The following is a 17,602-nucleotide window of genomic DNA, read 5'->3' as shown; positions in this document are numbered from 1 at the left end:
TTTAGAGGGGTCTTCAGAGCACTGAACCAGGTCTGGCAGCCAGCTCCCGAGGAGGTGTCAGCTTCAAGTGAGTCGAAAAAATCTCAAGTGCAGTACCGGACGCTACCTGGAATTTCCGGAAGTTGTGTTCCTCCTAAAAAAACAAAACCGAAAGCTCTTTACCACCTCTGAACACACAACCCAAAATCATTGATGCAAATACTCACTGGTTTTGATGCTGTTTTCTTCACTAAATCTTCAAAGCCTTTGCTGCTTTAGATACCTAAAAGCATTTCCTGAAAACAAGCTGAGATAAGGAAAAACAGCCTCTTCACAGAAGTGGCAGGAGAGCCCTTATCCTAGCTGATCCCTGAGAGGGAATGAAGGCCCTCAGCAAAACCTGGGGTTAATATACCCCTGATTGGGCCCCGCCTGGCACACCCAGGAAGAGGAGGAGCAAATCCCACCAGGGATAAAAGGCCTCAGAAGAGCTGCAGCTGTTTGGCTCTCCTGACTTGAATTCAAGAGGAGGAAATTCAAGGAGAAAAAGGTGAGTCTTTTCTCAATATAAAAGAAAAGTTTTCAGGGAAATGAAAGCACTTTCCTTTGGGCAACAACTGCTTTGAGAAAAAGGGCAGAAATCAGGTCAGAAATAAAACTTTGTGTTTCATCAGCATAGCTAAATAACTCAGGTAATTTATTAAGCTGCATAATTGCCCCTTAGCAATTGCTAAGCAGTGCAGCAAATGTGACTAAGCAGTTGGGACTAGAAAGGAATGAGATGAATGGCCTAAGTCTCACAGACACCTCCATTTAGGGTTATCTATATTATAAATAGAAACAGTAAAAATGAAAATTCTCTGTGAAGCAAAACTCACCCCCAGTTCCCCAGTCTTCAGTTGGGAACAGTTGTTTCACGTTCCAAAGGCAGCAAGGCTCGTAAGTGACGGCGGCTCGGGCGTGAGCGAAATGCCGATTCCTTCAGAATTTTAGCAAGCGGAAGCAAAGCCGTAAATGGCGACTGTGGGCCTTTTCCCCGTGAAACTAAACTCATCCTCCCGGTTTGCTAATATGAGTTCGGGGGAGTCGTTTGTCGCTCCAAAGTCATCGAGGGTTCTAAACGGTGGCTAAACGAGTCAGAGAGAAATCCCGATCGGTTTGAAATTTTAGCGGGCAGAAGCCCGGTCTCGGGCACGGGCCCTGGACGAGAACATCGGCGCTTTTCTCTCTGAAACAAAACTCACGTTCCCAGTTTCCCCATGCGAGTTTGGAGGAGGTGTTCGTCACACCAAAGACGGCCGAGTTTCTAATCGGCGGCAGCTCGGGTCCGGCACGAATCCCGATCCGTGCGGCGTTTTAGCTCGGTCTCGGGGGGCAGGGCCCCGGACGCGAACGGTGGCCTATTTGTCTGTGAAATAAACCTCGCTTCACCGGTTTCGTAACGCCTATTTAGAGGAGGCTTTCGGCACTCGAGGAATAGCCGGGGTTTTAAGCGGTGGCACTTTGCGTCGGAGAAATGCCGGTCCGATCGGCATTGTAGCGTGAAACATCTCGGTCCTGGGCACGGAGAGCTGGAGACGAATGGCGGTCCTTTTCCCTGTGAAAAAATCCTCGCTTCCCCAGTCTCCCGGTATCGGTTTTGAGAAGGCTTTGGTGGCTCCAAAGGGAGCCGGGGTTCTAAGTGGCCGCAGCTTGTGTCCGGCAGAAATCCCGATCCGTTCGGCATTTTGGCGGGCGGAATCTCGGTCTCGTGCGCGGAGCGCCGGGCCCAAATGGTAGCCCTTTTCCCCGTGAAACAAAAATCCCTCCCGTCATCTTGACGGAGGCCGTGCCCGAGACCGAGACGCGGGACTCTATGATCCGAGTGATAAAAAGCACTTTCTTGTTCTGACTGCGCCTTAAATACCGTTATAAATGTTCACAGGCAAGCGCTTGCGATTGCTTGAAAGTTCAGGTTGCTCAGCTCTCTGACCAATAGCTCCTGCAGCTCGGTTTGGGACACATCGGTCAAATCCTTATCTATCTCCGATTCTGTCCGGCAGTAGATTTTGCCATTCGTTGTGCCGTAGAGGGCTTTGTTCCCTAGCGTTGCGGGGCTAGCGCTCGTAAAGGCAAAATCCTGGCGTACGGTTCTTGAACCGTGTGAGTGTGTCCTGATCGTGAGAGCGAGTGGGAAAGAGAGCTCGTTTGAGATGTGCTTTTAGCAGGAAGCGAGTGGGAGTTTGGACCCGCGGTTCAGTTCTCGGGCGACTGAAACGGCCGGGGAAAAACGAGGCGAGTGGGGTGCGTGAAACCCTTAAAAACTCCCTCCCTGCTGTTACCGTGGTGCGTGCGTTGTGGTTACCAGAGACAGTATATTCACTCTAACTGTATTTCTGAGGCAATACTGCCTTTTGACTTGTGCAAAAAGTTATAAGGGAAGCACAGCCCGAGTGAAAGAGTTTATTAGGAAATGAGGCATGAATATGATTTTAAGTACAGAGGCTGTGTTTGCAGATTGTTGAAATCAGAATAAGAGCAGCGTCAGTGTAAGGATCCAATCTAACCGGATGAATAGAAGCAATTCCTTTACCTCAGTGGTTTGGGCTTGACCCACGGGAGTTTGTGAATTCAGTGAACTAGTGGACAGACAGGAGGAATAAGAGAACATATTTTAAAAGTTTATATCGGACATCTGCTGGAGGACTTGTGGCTTTGGATTGGGAGCTGTGGAAAATTTAGAGAGTTAAGAAAGAGTGAATGAAATAGCTTGTATTTGTAAGAATTTTCCTGCAGTTTTTGGTGCATCTAGAGGTTGGCCTCGTGCCTGGGTGCTATTACTATCGTTCTTCTGCTAACCAGCACAGTAAATGTAAACAACAGCTCCTTGATGGAGCTGGTAAGTGGAAAGTTACATTTAGTACCCGAGCTGTGGGCTGTAAGAAAAAGTCTAGGAAAGGATTGCAAGGATCTTGTCTTGCTGAGTGAAAAGCAGGACAAGAAGCAAAGGACAAGATAATAAGAACTAAAGCAGAGGTACCGGTTTTGTTAAGGAGGGATGACGGGAACTAACCAGAGTAAAGAGATCCCTAAAACCAGTCCTTTGGGGTGCGTTTTGGCACATGGGAAGGAGCTAGCGGGGCACGGAGGCTCAGAGAACCAAAAGACCCTTGAAAAGTTTTGTACGCAATGGTGGCCGCTTTATAACTTGAGGGGGGAGCCAGGTGGCCCTCAGCTGGACATTTACATAATGAAACTTTGTTACGGCTTATGTTATTTTTGAGACACGGAAATGGGAGGAGGCGACTTACGCTGAGCGTTTGGGGGTTTTTTTGGTTTTTTCTCTCCTGAATCACCCTGAGTGACAGAAAGATTGTGGACCCAGAGCCCCCTCTGACCCCTTGGTATCGGTCTTAGAAAAAGACAACGAGACTAAATTAAAATAATGTTGCAGTACGTGCTCCGTAAACCGACGCTGCGCACACCCTGATAAGGTGTATCCAGCTAACCCTCTGGAATAAGAACCGGGGAATTTGTTTGAACCACCCGCTAAAAGGCAAAGGGGGGTGAGAGGGGAAGCAAATTTAAGACGGTTATTAACCTCAACTCCTGCTTTACCTTCTACTTCTGAAAAAAAAAAAAGCCAGCTAGAGTTGCTTCAGCTCCTATTCCCTCATTCCACCTCCTGAAATTTCTATGTCCCATCCCCCGCTCCGGTCCCACTCCACCTCCTGAGATTTCTTCTTCTATCCCGACTCCGGCATATGTTCCATCCCCTGCTCTAGTCAAAGCAATTTCTATTTCAACTTCGGTATCCAGAAGGAAGAAAAGGTGATGATCAAAGAAGAGGAGACTGAAAAGAGGAACGGAGCAGAGGATCTTACCCTAGGAGACCCTCCGGATGCAATAAAAGTAGGGAACAAAGAAAAAAAAACTTTTGATAAACACGGGAGCAACATATTCAATGCTAAATAAAGCCTTAATACCAATAACAGATGATTATGTCACGGTAAAGGGGGCAACTGGCCAATCTGAAAGGGCTTATTTTTGTAGCCCATTGAAATATAAGTTTGGGAAACAACGGGGAATTCACAGGTTTTTACGTACGCCCTATGCTCCATTAGCGCTTTTGGGTAAGAATCTATTGGAACTATTAAAAGCAAAAATAATATTCAAAACTGGGGAAATTAGTTTGGAGGTAAATGATCAGCAATACGTGGGACTGTTAAATTTAATGCTAATAACCAAAGATATTGCGGCTGAAAACAAAGAAGAAATTATTAAGAAAATAATAGATCAGCTGCTCCCTGGGGTGTGGGCCTCCAATATACCGGCGAGAGCAAAGAATGCTCTGCCTGTACAAATCTGGCTTAAAGAAGGAAAACAACCGGTTAAAATTAGACAATACCCCTTAAAAAAGGAAAGTAGGGAAGGGATTGGTCCAGTAATTAAGAACATTTTGCAAATAGGACTACTAAAAAATGTCAATCTGATTTTAATACTCCTATTTTGTCTGTAAAAAAGCCCGATGGATCGTACAGGTTAGTACAAGATTTGCGAGCTGTTACCGGCGGTAGCCAACCCCTACACCTTGTTAACTCGTTTAACATCCAAACTAACCCGGTTTACTTTTTTAGATTTAAAGGATGCTTTCTTTTACCTTTCTCTCCATGAAACCAGCCAGAAAATTTTTGCATTTGAATGGGAAAATCCCAAAACTGGACGTAAAACTCGGCTCACGTGGTGCGTACTACCCCAGGGGCTCAAGAACTCCCCTACCATATTTGGAGAACAGCTGGTAAAAGATCTAGAATCCTGGGAAGCTCCATCAGAAGAGGGACAGCTGCTACAGTATGTGGACGACCTCCTGATAGCTACTGAAACTCAAGAAGCATGTATGGAGTGGACGGTAAGCCTCCTAAATTTTTTGGGGGTCTACAGGGGTATCCCAGAAGAAAGCCCAGATGGTGACATGAACAGTTGTCTATTTGAGCTATGAGATTAGTGCTGGACAAAGAACCTTGGGACGGGATCGCAAGGAAACAATACGCCAGACCGCAACACCCCAAGCGGTGAAAGAACTGAGAACCTTCTTGGGCATGACAGGGTGGTGCAGACTGTGGATTTACAATTATGGGCTGTTAGTCAAACTCCTATATACCTTGATTACAAAAGGAAGCAGAGATCTCCAGTGGATGAAAGAAGCAACACGAGCCTTTGACCAACTAAAGAGGGCTCTCATGTCAGCTCCGGCCCTGGGACTTCGAGATGTGAGTAAACAGCTCTTTCTGTTTTCTCACGAATAGCAGGGGATTGCTCTGGGAATACCAGCGCAAGACCCGGGCCCGTACCGGAGGGCAGTCGCCTACCTCTCCAAACAGCTGGACGCGGCAGCCAAGGGGTGGCCAGGGTGCCTGAGAGCTGTTGCAGCGGTAGCACTGAACATCCGAGAGGCACGCAAATTCACCCTAGGCCAGAAGATGACCGTGGCAGTATCCCACACGGCGTCTGCAGTCCCAGAGGTGAAAGGAAGACGTTGGCTTTCCCCACAAAAATTTCTAAAGTACCAGGCCATACTAACAGAATAAGATGATGTTGAAATTGTGGTAACTAACACCGTCAATGCAGCTTCTTTCCTCAGCAGGAGTATGGGAGAACCAGTGATCCGTGACTGCCTGGAGACCACTGAAGCCGCTTACTCCAGTCGCCCGGATCTGAAGGACACCCCTCTCGGGGACGCCGAGACCTGGTTCACTGATGGGAGCAGCTACAGCATCAGTGGAAAAAGACATGCTAGGTATGCAGTTACCACAATAGAGAGGTGATAGAGTCCGGACCATTGCCAACAAATACCTCTGCACAGAAGGCTGAAATAATCACCTTAACCCGGGCCTTAGAGCTAGCTGAAGGAAAAAAACAACATGTATACACCAAAAAGTGAGCTCTGAATTGGAAAAAGGAAATGAGCTGGTGGACTGTGATAGGTTGACTTAGGAAGAAGAAACTCAGAAGACATTCTTCCTAAGGGAATTTCCTCTGTGGGGGTTGGGATACCTGCAACAGCCAATTAGAGAAAGTTAGTTCGCCCCGTGAACACAAATTTTGAGGAAGGTAATCCGGAACCGACCCTCTTTGTCTTCCGGCGGCTGAGCAGGTAACATCAACCCGAGCTTCCCTCTCCCCCATGCGGGGGGGGGGGAGGCTCGGGAGGCCGCTTGGGCCCCGTTTGCCAACGAGGGGGACCCGATGGCCAGGGGGAGAAAAAGTTGTGTGATAAGACCTTCACGGCTTCCTCCTCCACGGGCCTGCGGCTCTGGCGTGGGGGGAGGCTGACTCTTGCTGCCGCCGGACGGGCCGGGCCTGCCCGGGTGGCCATGAGCAGTGTGGGGCTGTAGCCCAGCCCCAGAAAGGCTGATTAACACCTCAGCTGCCTCCCAGCTCGGCCTGAGCCTGGCCCAACTCTTGTAGTTGTGTTAAACTTTAACTCTTTAGTGCTCAGATAAGATTTGCAAAGCCTCCAGCCTTTCCTTTGAATATGAAAGGGAATAAGAAGATTTCTGAAGTCAGTGATGTAAGAGCTAAGTTTTTAAGATGGAAAGAGAATGAGAAGATGCTGAAATGGCTGAAAATCTTTTTGTGAAATCGTAGGAATGAACTGATGTACTGAATATTCCTATAAACCATGGAAAGAGACATGGGGGGATGGAAATGTTCCATTTAATAGATGATTTGACTAAAAAGCACCTGTGTTGAGAATTTCTGTCCTGAGAAAAGAAGGGGATTTTGGTTTTCTGAAGATGAAGCCTGAGCAGAGAAAAAGGAGACAAAGAGAATCTTTGCTGTCAAACATTTCATTCTTAAAAGTAATACCCCATGAGACAGACATGGCCCACATCTACAACTTTGGGACGGTTGTAGAGTTGGGAGGAGCGTCACGGTTGCAGGTTCCCGGGCGGATGCAAATCGTGAAAGATAAAACCACAAGAGAACTGGTTTTTTCCTTCTTGTGGGAAAAATCCCTACAACTTCCACAAGAAGAAGCTTCTTTCTCCAGAAGTGAACTGAGAAAGACTAAATTGGGCACTGACCGAAGTATTTGTTATATGTTTGTTTTGTTGTTATGAAGATTGGGAGAGGGAGGGAAGGAGTGATCTAAAAACTCTTATTCTGAAAAAAAAATTTTTTTCCTCTCTTTTTGTTTGTGTAGTTAATAAATTTTCTTTTATACTCTCTCAAGTTTTAGGCCTGCCTTGCTCTCTTACTCCTGGTTCTGTCTCACAACAAGAAAAATAAGTTTATTCAAATTAGCAACTCAAACTCAAGACATGGACAGAAAGGCAAAAGAAACAGCTAAAGGTAAGGTAATTATTAAAACAATTGAGGCATCTTTAATTCTAGATGGGCAAATTTCTATGAAAGGTAAGCCAGGATACAATAAAAGGGACAAAAGGCTCATTGGAATGAGTAAAGTGAGTAAATGGGATGAGTAAATGAATAGATGGAGCGAGTAAATAAGTAAGTAAATAAAATAAGTTTTAAGTGCTTTTAGAGAGTAAAAGATCTTAGATGCCTGAGAAGTAGCACATGCTCTAGTGAAGGTTAAAAAACATGCTAGTGTTTCCTTAAGGGCTCCAAGAACCTAGCTTCAGATACAATAGTCAAGAATATTGCTTACATTTTTCAGTTAAAACAAGATAGGCCACGTGCGTAGTTTATACGTAGCCTAGCGTGCTAAAAAACTACAATTCTGATAGGTTAAGGAGTAGCGGTCCGAGTTTGTGTCTTAGCTTGCTTGGAAGTTTCTATAAAAGAACACGCCTCGGGGAGAGCCGGGGCTTCATGCCGTGGCTTTATGCCATTGCTTTAATGCCTTTGCTTTGCTCTGTTTTTGCCTTTGAGACTGATGCAGTTCTACAAGAAATAACTTTACAGCAACCGTTAGCTGCTTCGCTTTTTTAAAAAGGAGAACAAGCCCAACAGCGTAGGAGCCCTTAAAGGCACCCGGAGGTTTCCAGAAACTCGTTACACTCCCCACGGATGAAGACCCGTCTATTGGCCGAGGACCACGAGGACGTCCGTCTCCTCTGCTGGTAGCTATTTTCCCTTCCCTCTCTCTTTTTCTCTCTGTACTTTGTTTCTTATATCTCTCTACTCGATCGCAACTGAGTTGTTGCCATCTAAAAAAAATGCATTGCTGTGAAAAAACTCATTTTGTCCCCTGCCATTTGCCTGTTTGCACCTTTGAGATCAAAAGAACCATCACGAGCCCCGCCCCGTATCAAGCGGATCGTGAGGGTAAATTGGTGTCACGGACAGGATTTTCTGGCAGACAGAAGGGATGCGAGGTTGTCTGTAGTCTGTAGCAGGGGAAGGAAGTCTTACTCCAGCCGCACCTAGCTGGCCACCTTGAAAGGGTGAGCCTGTCTAGAAAGCAAGGGGGGTAATTCTGATTTCCCGCAGACTGCAGACACCTTGGTGTAAAGCATCCCCACACTCGCTCGAGGGCTCTGTCGTCAGAATTTCACAAAAGATCTACTGGTGCAAAAGGCGGGACGCTGTTGTTGTTGTTTTTTATGATGTTTGACTGCTTGATGTAGCTAAGAGACAACCCGGTGTTTTGTAACTAAGGACTGCCTTCCAAGTAGTTTGGTCTCTTCACCCGCACAGGGAAGCGAAGGGGGGCACACAGGGGAAGCTGTTTCGTTGTGTGTGGTAACTTAAGAGATAGACCTCCCCGTTGTGGTTTTTACTTTTCCCTTCACAAAATGACTGAGAATTCCACTGTAACAGATAAAGCTGCATTTTGTGCTCTATTAGCTAAATATAGGGGCAGACCGTCCCAAGGTGGGTAAAAATGGGCCAACAAAAATTGGTTTAATCTAGAAAATACCATTGATAGAATATGTTCTTTTGCAACATGAATCAAAGTTCAGACGGGGCAACAAGATAACCGTACTCTGCTCGGTTTTGGGAGCTTCTCTTTGTCCTGGTTTTGGGCAAATTTGGGGGGAAAACCTCCAGAAGGAGCCCCCAGACAGCAAACCCCACGACTCCTCCCCCCCACCCCACCGGGTTCGGGAAGAATTTCCTCGGAGAAGAGTGGGAGAAAAAACCTGTTTATTTAACAAGCAAGACACTCCCCAGCACAGGGAAAAAAGACAACACCAGCTGACAAAAAAAACTCTTTCACCGTTCTGAAGGGATGACAAACTCAGTCTCTCTGGCGAGTGGTCGCTCAGTTATCAGTCTCTGGCGCTGGGGATGACTGCTGCCGGTGACAGAGTGTAGACTCCCGGTGTTTCTTGGGGTTTCCCAGGTCCCCGTCCGGAACAGGTTCAGATGGTATCCAGGAGAGGGAGGGGACGGGGTGGAAGAGAAAACAGTCCAGGGAAAAAGTTGGACTGCCTAGCTGAACTAACTAATAAGGAAAAAGCAAGGGCAAAGCGAAGGAAAGAAAAAGAGGCAGAAGCGAGCAAGCAGGCAAGCAAGCAGGCAAGCAAGCAGGCAAGCAAGCAGACAAACCGAGCTAAAACCTCTCCTAAACATAGACCATGGGGGAGGTGAGCCGGCTGATAACAAGACAAAACAAAGCTTCACTCTCAGACTCAGTCCTGGAAGCACAGGACATAATACCAAACATAATCAGGACACACGATTGGAGATACAAACACCATAACATCACCCTAGGACATTCCACCCCTTATCTCCATATCGTGAACATACTAAACAGCATGTAAAAACTTCAGCAAGTAGAAATTTCCATCTTTCACTTACTCGGACACATTTTCTTCCATCTCACTTGCTCAAACCTTCTACACTTACACATTTCCTTCTATCTCACTTGCTCAGACCTTTGACACTTACGTATTTCCTTCTGTCTCATGCTGCCTCACCCCACAATCAGATCTCCCTGAGGCACACATCGTGTTGTTCCATCTCTCTGCATTACCCACCATGTACAACCTGGTCCTTGAGCAAAGACAATCCCACGAATGGGTTTGTCTGTACTCGGGGCAGAATTGATCCAAACTGCCTTCCCTAACAAACCTCTGATATGTGCCACTGGGACTTTGTCTCCATCTACCATATTCAGGGACTCAGACTGGGCAGGGCCCGCTCGGTTGGTGGAACCCCGGGTGTTAACTAACCAAGTGGCCTTTGCTAAATGCTGCTCCCAGTTTTTGAATGATCCCCCACCCAATGCTCTCAAGGTGGTTTTTAACAGTCCATTGTACCTTTCCACTTTCCCTGCAGCTGGTGCATGGTAGGGGATATGGTACACCCACTCAATGCCATGTTCCCTAGCCCAAGTGTTGATAAGGCTATTCTTGAAATGAGTCCCATTGTCTGACTCAATCCTCTCAGGGGTGCCATGCCTCCAAAGGACCTGCTTTTCAAGGCCCAGGATGGTGTTACGGGCTGTAGCGTGAGACACAGGGTAGGTCTCCAACCATCCAGTGGTGGCTTCCACCATGGTCAGTACATAGCGCTTGCCTTGGCGTGTCTGGGGCAGTGTGATGTAGTCAATCTGCCAGGCCTCTCCATATTTGTACTTGGACCACCGCCCCCCATACCAGAGGGGCTTCATCCGCTTGGCTTGCTTGATGGCAGCGCATGTCTCACAGTCATGGATAACTTGAGAAATACTGTCCATGGTTAGATCCACCCCTCGGTCTCGTGCCCACTTATATGTGGCATCTCTGCCCTGATGACCTGAGGCATCATGGGCCCATCGAGCCAGGAACAACTCTCCCTTGTGTTCCCAATCAAGGTCTATCTTCGACACCCCTATCTTTGCAGCCTGATCTACCTGCTGATTGTTTTTCTGCTCTTCATTAGCCCTACTTCTGGGAACATGGGCATCTACATGGCGAACCTTCACAAGTAATTTCTCTAACCGGGTAGCGATATCTTTCCACTCTTCGGCAGCCCAAATTGGTTTTCCTCTACGCTGCCAGTTAGCCTCTTTCCATCTCTCCAACCATCCCCACAGAGCATTGGCTACCATCCATGAATCGGTATAAAGGTAAAGCTTTGGCCACTTCTCTCTTCCTGCAATGTCTAAGGCCAGTTGAACCGCTTTGAGTTCAGCAAGTTGACTGGATCCACCCTCTCCTTCAATGGCCTCTGCTACCCGTCGCGTGGGGCTCCATACGGCTGCTTTCCACCTCCGATTCATCCCCACAATGCGACAGGAACCGTCGGTGAATAGAGCATAGCGTGTTTCCTCTGCTGGCAGTTGGTTATATGGTGGGGCTTCTTCAGCCCGTGTCACTGGTTCTTGTTCCTCATCTGTGACACCAAAACTTTCACCTTCAGGCCAATTTGTAATTACTTCCAAAATCCCAGGGCGATTCAGTTTTCCAATCCGGGTGCGCTGTGTAATGAGGGCAATCCACTTGCTCCATGTAGCACTGGTGGCATGGTGGGTTGAGGGAACCTTTCCTCTGAACATCCACCCCAGCACTGGTAGTCGGGGTGCCAGAAGGAGTTGTGCTTCTGTGCCAACCACCTCTGAGGCTGCTTGGACCCCTTCGTAGGCGGCCAAGATCTCCTTCTCTGTTGGGGTGTAGTTAGCTTCAGACCCTCTGTAGCTCCGACTCCAAAATCCTAATGGTCGGCCTCGAGTCTCACCAGGCACCTTCTGCCACAGGCTCCAGGACAGACCATGGTTCCCGGCTGCAGAGTAGAGCACGTTCTTCACATCTGGTCCCGTCCTGACTGGGCCAAGGGCTACTGCATGAGCAATTTCCTGCTTTATCTGGGCAAAAGCTTGTTGCTGCTCAGGGCCCCAATGGAAATCGTTCTTCTTGCGGGTGACCAGGTAAAGAGGGCTCACGATCTGACTGTACTCAGGAATGTGCATCCTCCAAAAACCTATGGCGCCTAAGAAAGCTTGTGTCTCCTTCTTGTTGGTTGGTGGGGACATAGCTGTGATTTTGTTGATGACATCAGTAGGAATCTGACGTCGTCCATCTTGCCACTTCACTCCCAGGAACTGGATCTCTCGAGCAGGTCCCTTAACTTTACTCTTCTTGATGGCGAAGCCAGCTTCCAGGAGGATTTGGATGATTCTCTCTCCTTTCTTGAACACTTCTGCTGCTGTGTTCCCCCACGCAATGATATCATCAATATATTGTAAATGTTCTGGAGCCTCACCTTTTTCTAGTGTAGTCTGGATCAGTCCATGGCAGATAGTAGGACTGTGCTTCCACCCCTGGGGCAGTCGATTCCAGGTGTACTGCACTCCCCTCCATGTGAAAGCGAACTGAGGCCTGCACTCTGCTGCCAGAGGAATGGAGAAAAATGCATTGGCGATATCGATAGTGGCGTACCACTTTGCTGCCTTGGACTCCAGCTCGTACTGCAGTTCCAGCATGTCCGGCACGGCAGCGCTCAGTGGTGGAGTCACCTCATTCAATGCACGATAGTCTACGGTCAATCTCCATTCTCCTTCAGATTTACGCACAGGCCAGATGGGGCTGTTGAAGGGTGAGTGGGTTTTGCTGACCACCCCTTGGCTCTCCAGCTCACGGATCATTTTATGGATGGGAACCACAGCATCTCGAGTTCTTCTGTATTGTCGGCGATGCACTATGGAAGTGGCAATTGGTACCTTTTGCTCTTCTCCTTTCAGAAGTCCTACAGTACTTGGATTCTCAGACAGTCCAGACAAGGTGTTCAATTGCTGGATGCCCTCTGTCACCACAGCTGCTATCCCAAATGCCCACCTGAATCCTTTTGGATCTTTAAAATACCCCCTTCGGAGGTAATCTATGCCCAAAATGCATGGGGCCTCTGGGCCAGTCACAATAGGATGTTTTTTCCATTCATGTCCAGTCAAGCTCACATCAGCTTCCACCAAGGTAAAGTCCTGTGATCCACCTGTCACACCAGCAATAGAAACAGATTCTGCCCCCACATATCTTGATGGGACTAATGTGCATTGGGCACCAGTATCAACCAAAGCTTTATACTTTTGTGGTTCCGATGTGCCAGGCCAACGAATCCACACAGTCCAGAAGACACGATTTTCCCTCGCCTCTCCCTGGCTAGAGGCAGGGCCCCTCTAAGCCTGTTTATCCTTCTTTCCTTGGGCATATGTCTTAGAGGTTCCTTCAAGGGGATCAGATATATCATCATCATCATACCTGGCAGCTTGGCTACGGGCAACTGGAGCTGCTCTCCTTTTGGTGGAACTTCCTCTTTGGGTCTTGCCTTCCTTCAATTCACGCACCCGTTGTGCCAGAGCAGCAGTAGATTTTCCATCCCATCTCCTCATGTTTTCTCCGCAATCACGTAGGAAGAACCACAGCTCAGCTCGTGGGGTGTACCTCCTCTCCCCATCAGGGGAACGTCTGCGTTGGATACCAGGGCCTCTAATTTGTACTGCTGAGATTTGGAGAAGGTCCTCTTTAATCTCCTCCCTGAGTCTTTTATGATTCTCCTCTATCTTGTCTTCTAATTTCTGCAGACGTGTTTCCACAGCTGCAATTCTGGCATGTGTTGGGCCATGCACAGCATCTGCATATGCTCGGAGCTTCTTTGCCATATCAAGCACGGTCTCATCCCTCTCGTCCCGCTTCATTATTGCTAAAGCAGAAGCGTATTCATGGGGCCCAAGTCGTACAAGTTTTCGCCACATCACAGATGTACATGGTACCAAGTCCGGATTCCTAGTTGTTATGTCATCTGAGAAGATAATCTCTGCCACTGCCATTTCTCTCAGGCGTTGGATCCCTTGTTCTATCGTCTTCCAGTGGGTCTGCTGCATATAAAGATCATCTGCACACAGGTATCTTTGTGCTACACTGTCCAGGACCCGTGCCCAGAGGCTGTGAGGGTTAGGCCCTCTCATCATTCCTTGGTCGATGACAGGATCATGTGACAGGGATCCCAAATGCCTGGCTTCAGTGCCATCCAGAATTGTAGCCTCGCCTGCAGCATCCCAAAGACGGACCAACCAACTAATTATAGACTCATCAGGTCGTCGGGTGTAATCCTTTCTTAGGCCACGGAGGTCCTTTAGGGAAAAAGACTCAATATTGGCCTCTGATCTTTTACCAGTTGCTTTGACTCCTGGTTTTATGTCAGGAGGCGTCGAGGGTCCTTCTCCTGCATCATCATCATCATCGTCATCCACTGGTCGATCAGTCTTGTCTGTGCACTTTCCACTTCTCGTGCTGGTAGCAACAGCCATTGGTTGAGGCTTACTGACAGGTTTAGCTGCTGGCTTAGGCTCACTGTCTGGTGTAGTTGTTGGCCTCGAGCCTGGGGTGTTGGCTGCAGCCTGAGTGACTGGGATAGTGGCTGATTTATCTGCCTGTCCCCCTTCCTCTGTCTGCTGCCCTACAGTATCTAGCAGGGTACGGTAAGCATATGCCAGGGCCCAGCTCACTGCAATGATCTTCTCCTTAGAATTACCATGGCACTTCTCTTTCAGGTACTTTGCCACCTCAGCTGGGTTCTGAATTTGTTCACATGGAAAATCCCAGGATGTAGGGTCAGAAAATTCCTTTAAGATTTGGCCCATATCCTCCCATTTCCCACACCATTCAGGATTCCTCACGCCTGGCTCTACTCTGGGGTCAGGGGTCTCAGCCCCTCTAGAAATCTCAGCTCTCATTCTAGAGAAACTGCAGACTGTATAGAGAAAGCTTACTATATTAAACACCAGAAAGATGGTCTCTTTAACACTCAGGGGGAACTGAACATTCTCTAATAAGGATGTAACAAATTCAGAGGAGAAGAAGGAGAACAAAGGCTGAAAAGCCTCATCCCCTGCTTCTCCTCTAACAAACTGAGTGCACAACCACAACCAAGAACCATACATTCCTGGAACAGATTCCAGCACCTTTATAAATCTCCTGCAGGCCATTAAAACCAAGCCCAGCCCGATGGATATTTTGGTCAAAGCCCCTCTGCTACAGAAATTACGCATTAGGGACAATACCAGAGCTATTTCTGGATAAGCAAATAAACCCAGGGACCACAAAGGTATTAAGACTTCAAAAAACCCTAGGGACCAAAAACCCATGCAGGCCTCCACCCCAAAAGACATGAATTCCAACAACATAGCCAATAACTGCTCTATACCAACACAAAAGAATTTGAACCAAATTATTATTAGAACAGGGTTTTTTCCCACTTTCTCGAGCCTCGAGTTGGGCGCCAATTTATTTGTCCTGGTTTTGGGCAAATTTGGGGGGAAAACCTCCAGAAGGAGCCCCCAGACAGCAAACCCCACGACTCCTCCCCCCCACCCCACCGGGTTCGGGAAGAATTTCCTCGGAGAAGAGTGGGAGAAAAAACCTGTTTATTTAACAAGCAAGACACTCCCCAGCACAGGGAAAAAAGACAACACCAGCTGACAAAAAACTCTTTCACCGTTCTGAAGGGATGACGAGTTCAATCTCTCTGGCGAGTGGTCGCCCAGTTATCAGTCTCTGGCGCTTGGGAATGGCTGCTGCCGGTGACAGAGTGTAGACTCCCGGTGTTTCTTGGGGTTTCCCAGGTCCCCGTCCGGAACAGGTTCAGATGGTATCCAGGAGAGGGAGGGGACGGGGTGGAAGAGAAAACAGTCCAGGGAAAAAGTTGGACTGCCTAGCTGAACTAACTAATAAGGAAAAAGCAAGGGCAAAGCGAAGGAAAGAAAAAGAGGCAGAAGCGAGCAAGCAGGCAAGCAAGCAGGCAAGCAAGCAGACAAACCGAGCTAAAACCTCTCCTAAACATAGACCATGGGGGAGGTGAGCCGGCTGATAACAAGACAAAACAAAGCTTCACTCTCAGACTCAGTCCTGGAAGCACAGGACATAATACCAAACATAATCAGGACACACGATTGGAGATACAAACACCATAACATCACCCTAGGACACTCTTGTAGCTGCCGTAGAAACTCGCCCTAAGCGAGGAAGCGAGGAAAGCACAATCGTAGATTCTTTACAAAACTTAGTTGAAATTTTGTAAAAACAATTAGATGAAGAAAGGAATGAAAATCGTTTGTTATGAGCTGCCCTAAGAGAAGAATGTGCCAAAAAATCAAGGCAGATTGAAACACCCACAGAAAGAGAGGAGAAGGAAATTGTTCATATTAATCAAATTTATCTCCACAGACGAGCCAAATTCCTTTAGGAAATCAAATAGGAAGTTTGTTAAAAGGATCTGTGTGACGTTCATCGTATGTAAGAAGCTTAGATTGATGACACCGAGAAGTCATATTACTATAAACTGGGTGATAAGGATCAACGCTTAGATGAGAGCCATTTTTTCCTATACAGTGAAACAAATTATAATTGTCCATAGTGAATGAGCCTAAAATTTCTAATTCTTTGAAGGTCAGATTTATCAACTCTAGAATTATCAATCTAAGTTCGTTGTCTCGAGCTAGGGGTGGGGAAAATGTGATGATTATTATATGGCCAATATTTATCAAAAGTAACATTATCAAAACCTTCTGGTAAAGGCACTCCAACTACATGAGTAAAGCTTCCTTGTAAAAATAAAAACAAAAGGTTAAAAACACCATACACCTGCACAAATAATAATACAACTCCATCTTTTTTCTTGATCCGTTCCTGGCAGTCAGTTTTCTCCCGGTGATTCTGCGCAGTTTCGTGTTCAGGTGCCTGTCTCCTGGCTTCCACTCACAGGGTCACTAGCTGGATAATGAATGGAGCAAAGAGCTGGAAAATCGAACAAGGCACACAGCAAATCTCTTCCCCACACGGTGATGGGTTTCTGCACCAGATAGGGGCGAATCAATGCTTTCTTTCCTTCTGGTCCTATAACAGTAATCATAGATTTACTTTGCAAGCAAGGAGTGCCACCTCCGTGTAAGGGTCGGTCCGAAGTTCCCCTCGATTTTGCCTCCCGACCGTCGCGAGGAGACCTCGAGGACCCCCACCCAGGCTGACTCCCGACAATGGTTTGCCGGCCGGGCCAAGGTGGATGCTCGTGACTGCGTGCTGGTGTATTGTGTTCACTGGACTGTGCTGTCGTGGCACCAACCAGAGGTCGCGTTGTACCAACTGAGGACTGCTTGACCGTACCTGTCTCCTGCAGCACCACACAATGGTCCATAAATCTTCCCACCTCTTGGCCAGAGGCCGCTCGCTTTGGATAAGGACTATAAAGAGCGACCCTCTGGAAAAGACCTTTTGAGATCTCTCCACCGAGGAAGACACGTCTACCCCCTGGAGAAGACCCCTGAGATCTCCCCACGGACGAAGACTCGTCTATCGGATGACCCGCGAGGACGCCCGTCTCGTCTGTTGGTAGCTATTTTCCCATCCCTTCCTTTCCTTCCCCTTTCCCTATACTTTGTTTCCTATACCTCTCCCCTTTACCGTAACTGAATTGTCGGCATTTGATGAAATGCATTGCTGTTGTTGAATAAACTGATTTTGTCCCCTGCATTTTGCCTGTTTGCACCCTTCTGATCAAAAGAACCATCACGACCCCCGCTCCGCATTAATAGAGGATCGTGACATTAAATTGGCCTCACGGACAGGATTTTCTGGCAGACAGAAGGGATGCGAGGTTGTCTGTAGTCTGTAGCAGGGGAAGGAAGTCTTACTCCAGCCGCACCTAGCTGGCCACCTTGAAAGGGTGAGCCTGTCTAGAAAGCAAGGGGGGTTTTTCT

The 17,602-nt window shown here is 47.6% G+C and overlaps 1 long non-coding RNA gene across 2 annotated transcripts; it reads left to right on the top strand.

Moving 5' to 3' along the window:
- Window positions 1-261: 261 nt before the first annotated feature.
- Window positions 262-17,375, top strand: LOC148217691 (uncharacterized). 2 transcript variants are annotated; one of them, XR_015800851.1, is made up of 5 exons: window positions 262-529; window positions 4,639-4,867; window positions 7,196-7,314; window positions 7,858-8,048; window positions 16,543-17,375. It is a non-coding gene; the product is annotated as an uncharacterized LOC148217691 (long non-coding RNA). The 2 variants fall into 2 exon arrangements; XR_015800852.1 differs by lacking the exon at window positions 262-529 and adding an exon at window positions 3,547-3,870.
- Window positions 17,376-17,602: the final 227 nt, after the last annotated feature.

This window comes from Sturnus vulgaris, unplaced genomic scaffold, assembly GCF_052056855.1.
Source record: "Sturnus vulgaris isolate bStuVul1 unplaced genomic scaffold, bStuVul1.hap1 Scaffold_465, whole genome shotgun sequence".
In the NCBI taxonomy this organism is placed as follows: Eukaryota; Metazoa; Chordata; class Aves; order Passeriformes; family Sturnidae; genus Sturnus; species Sturnus vulgaris.
This window is presented reverse-complemented; position numbering and strand designations above follow the sequence as displayed.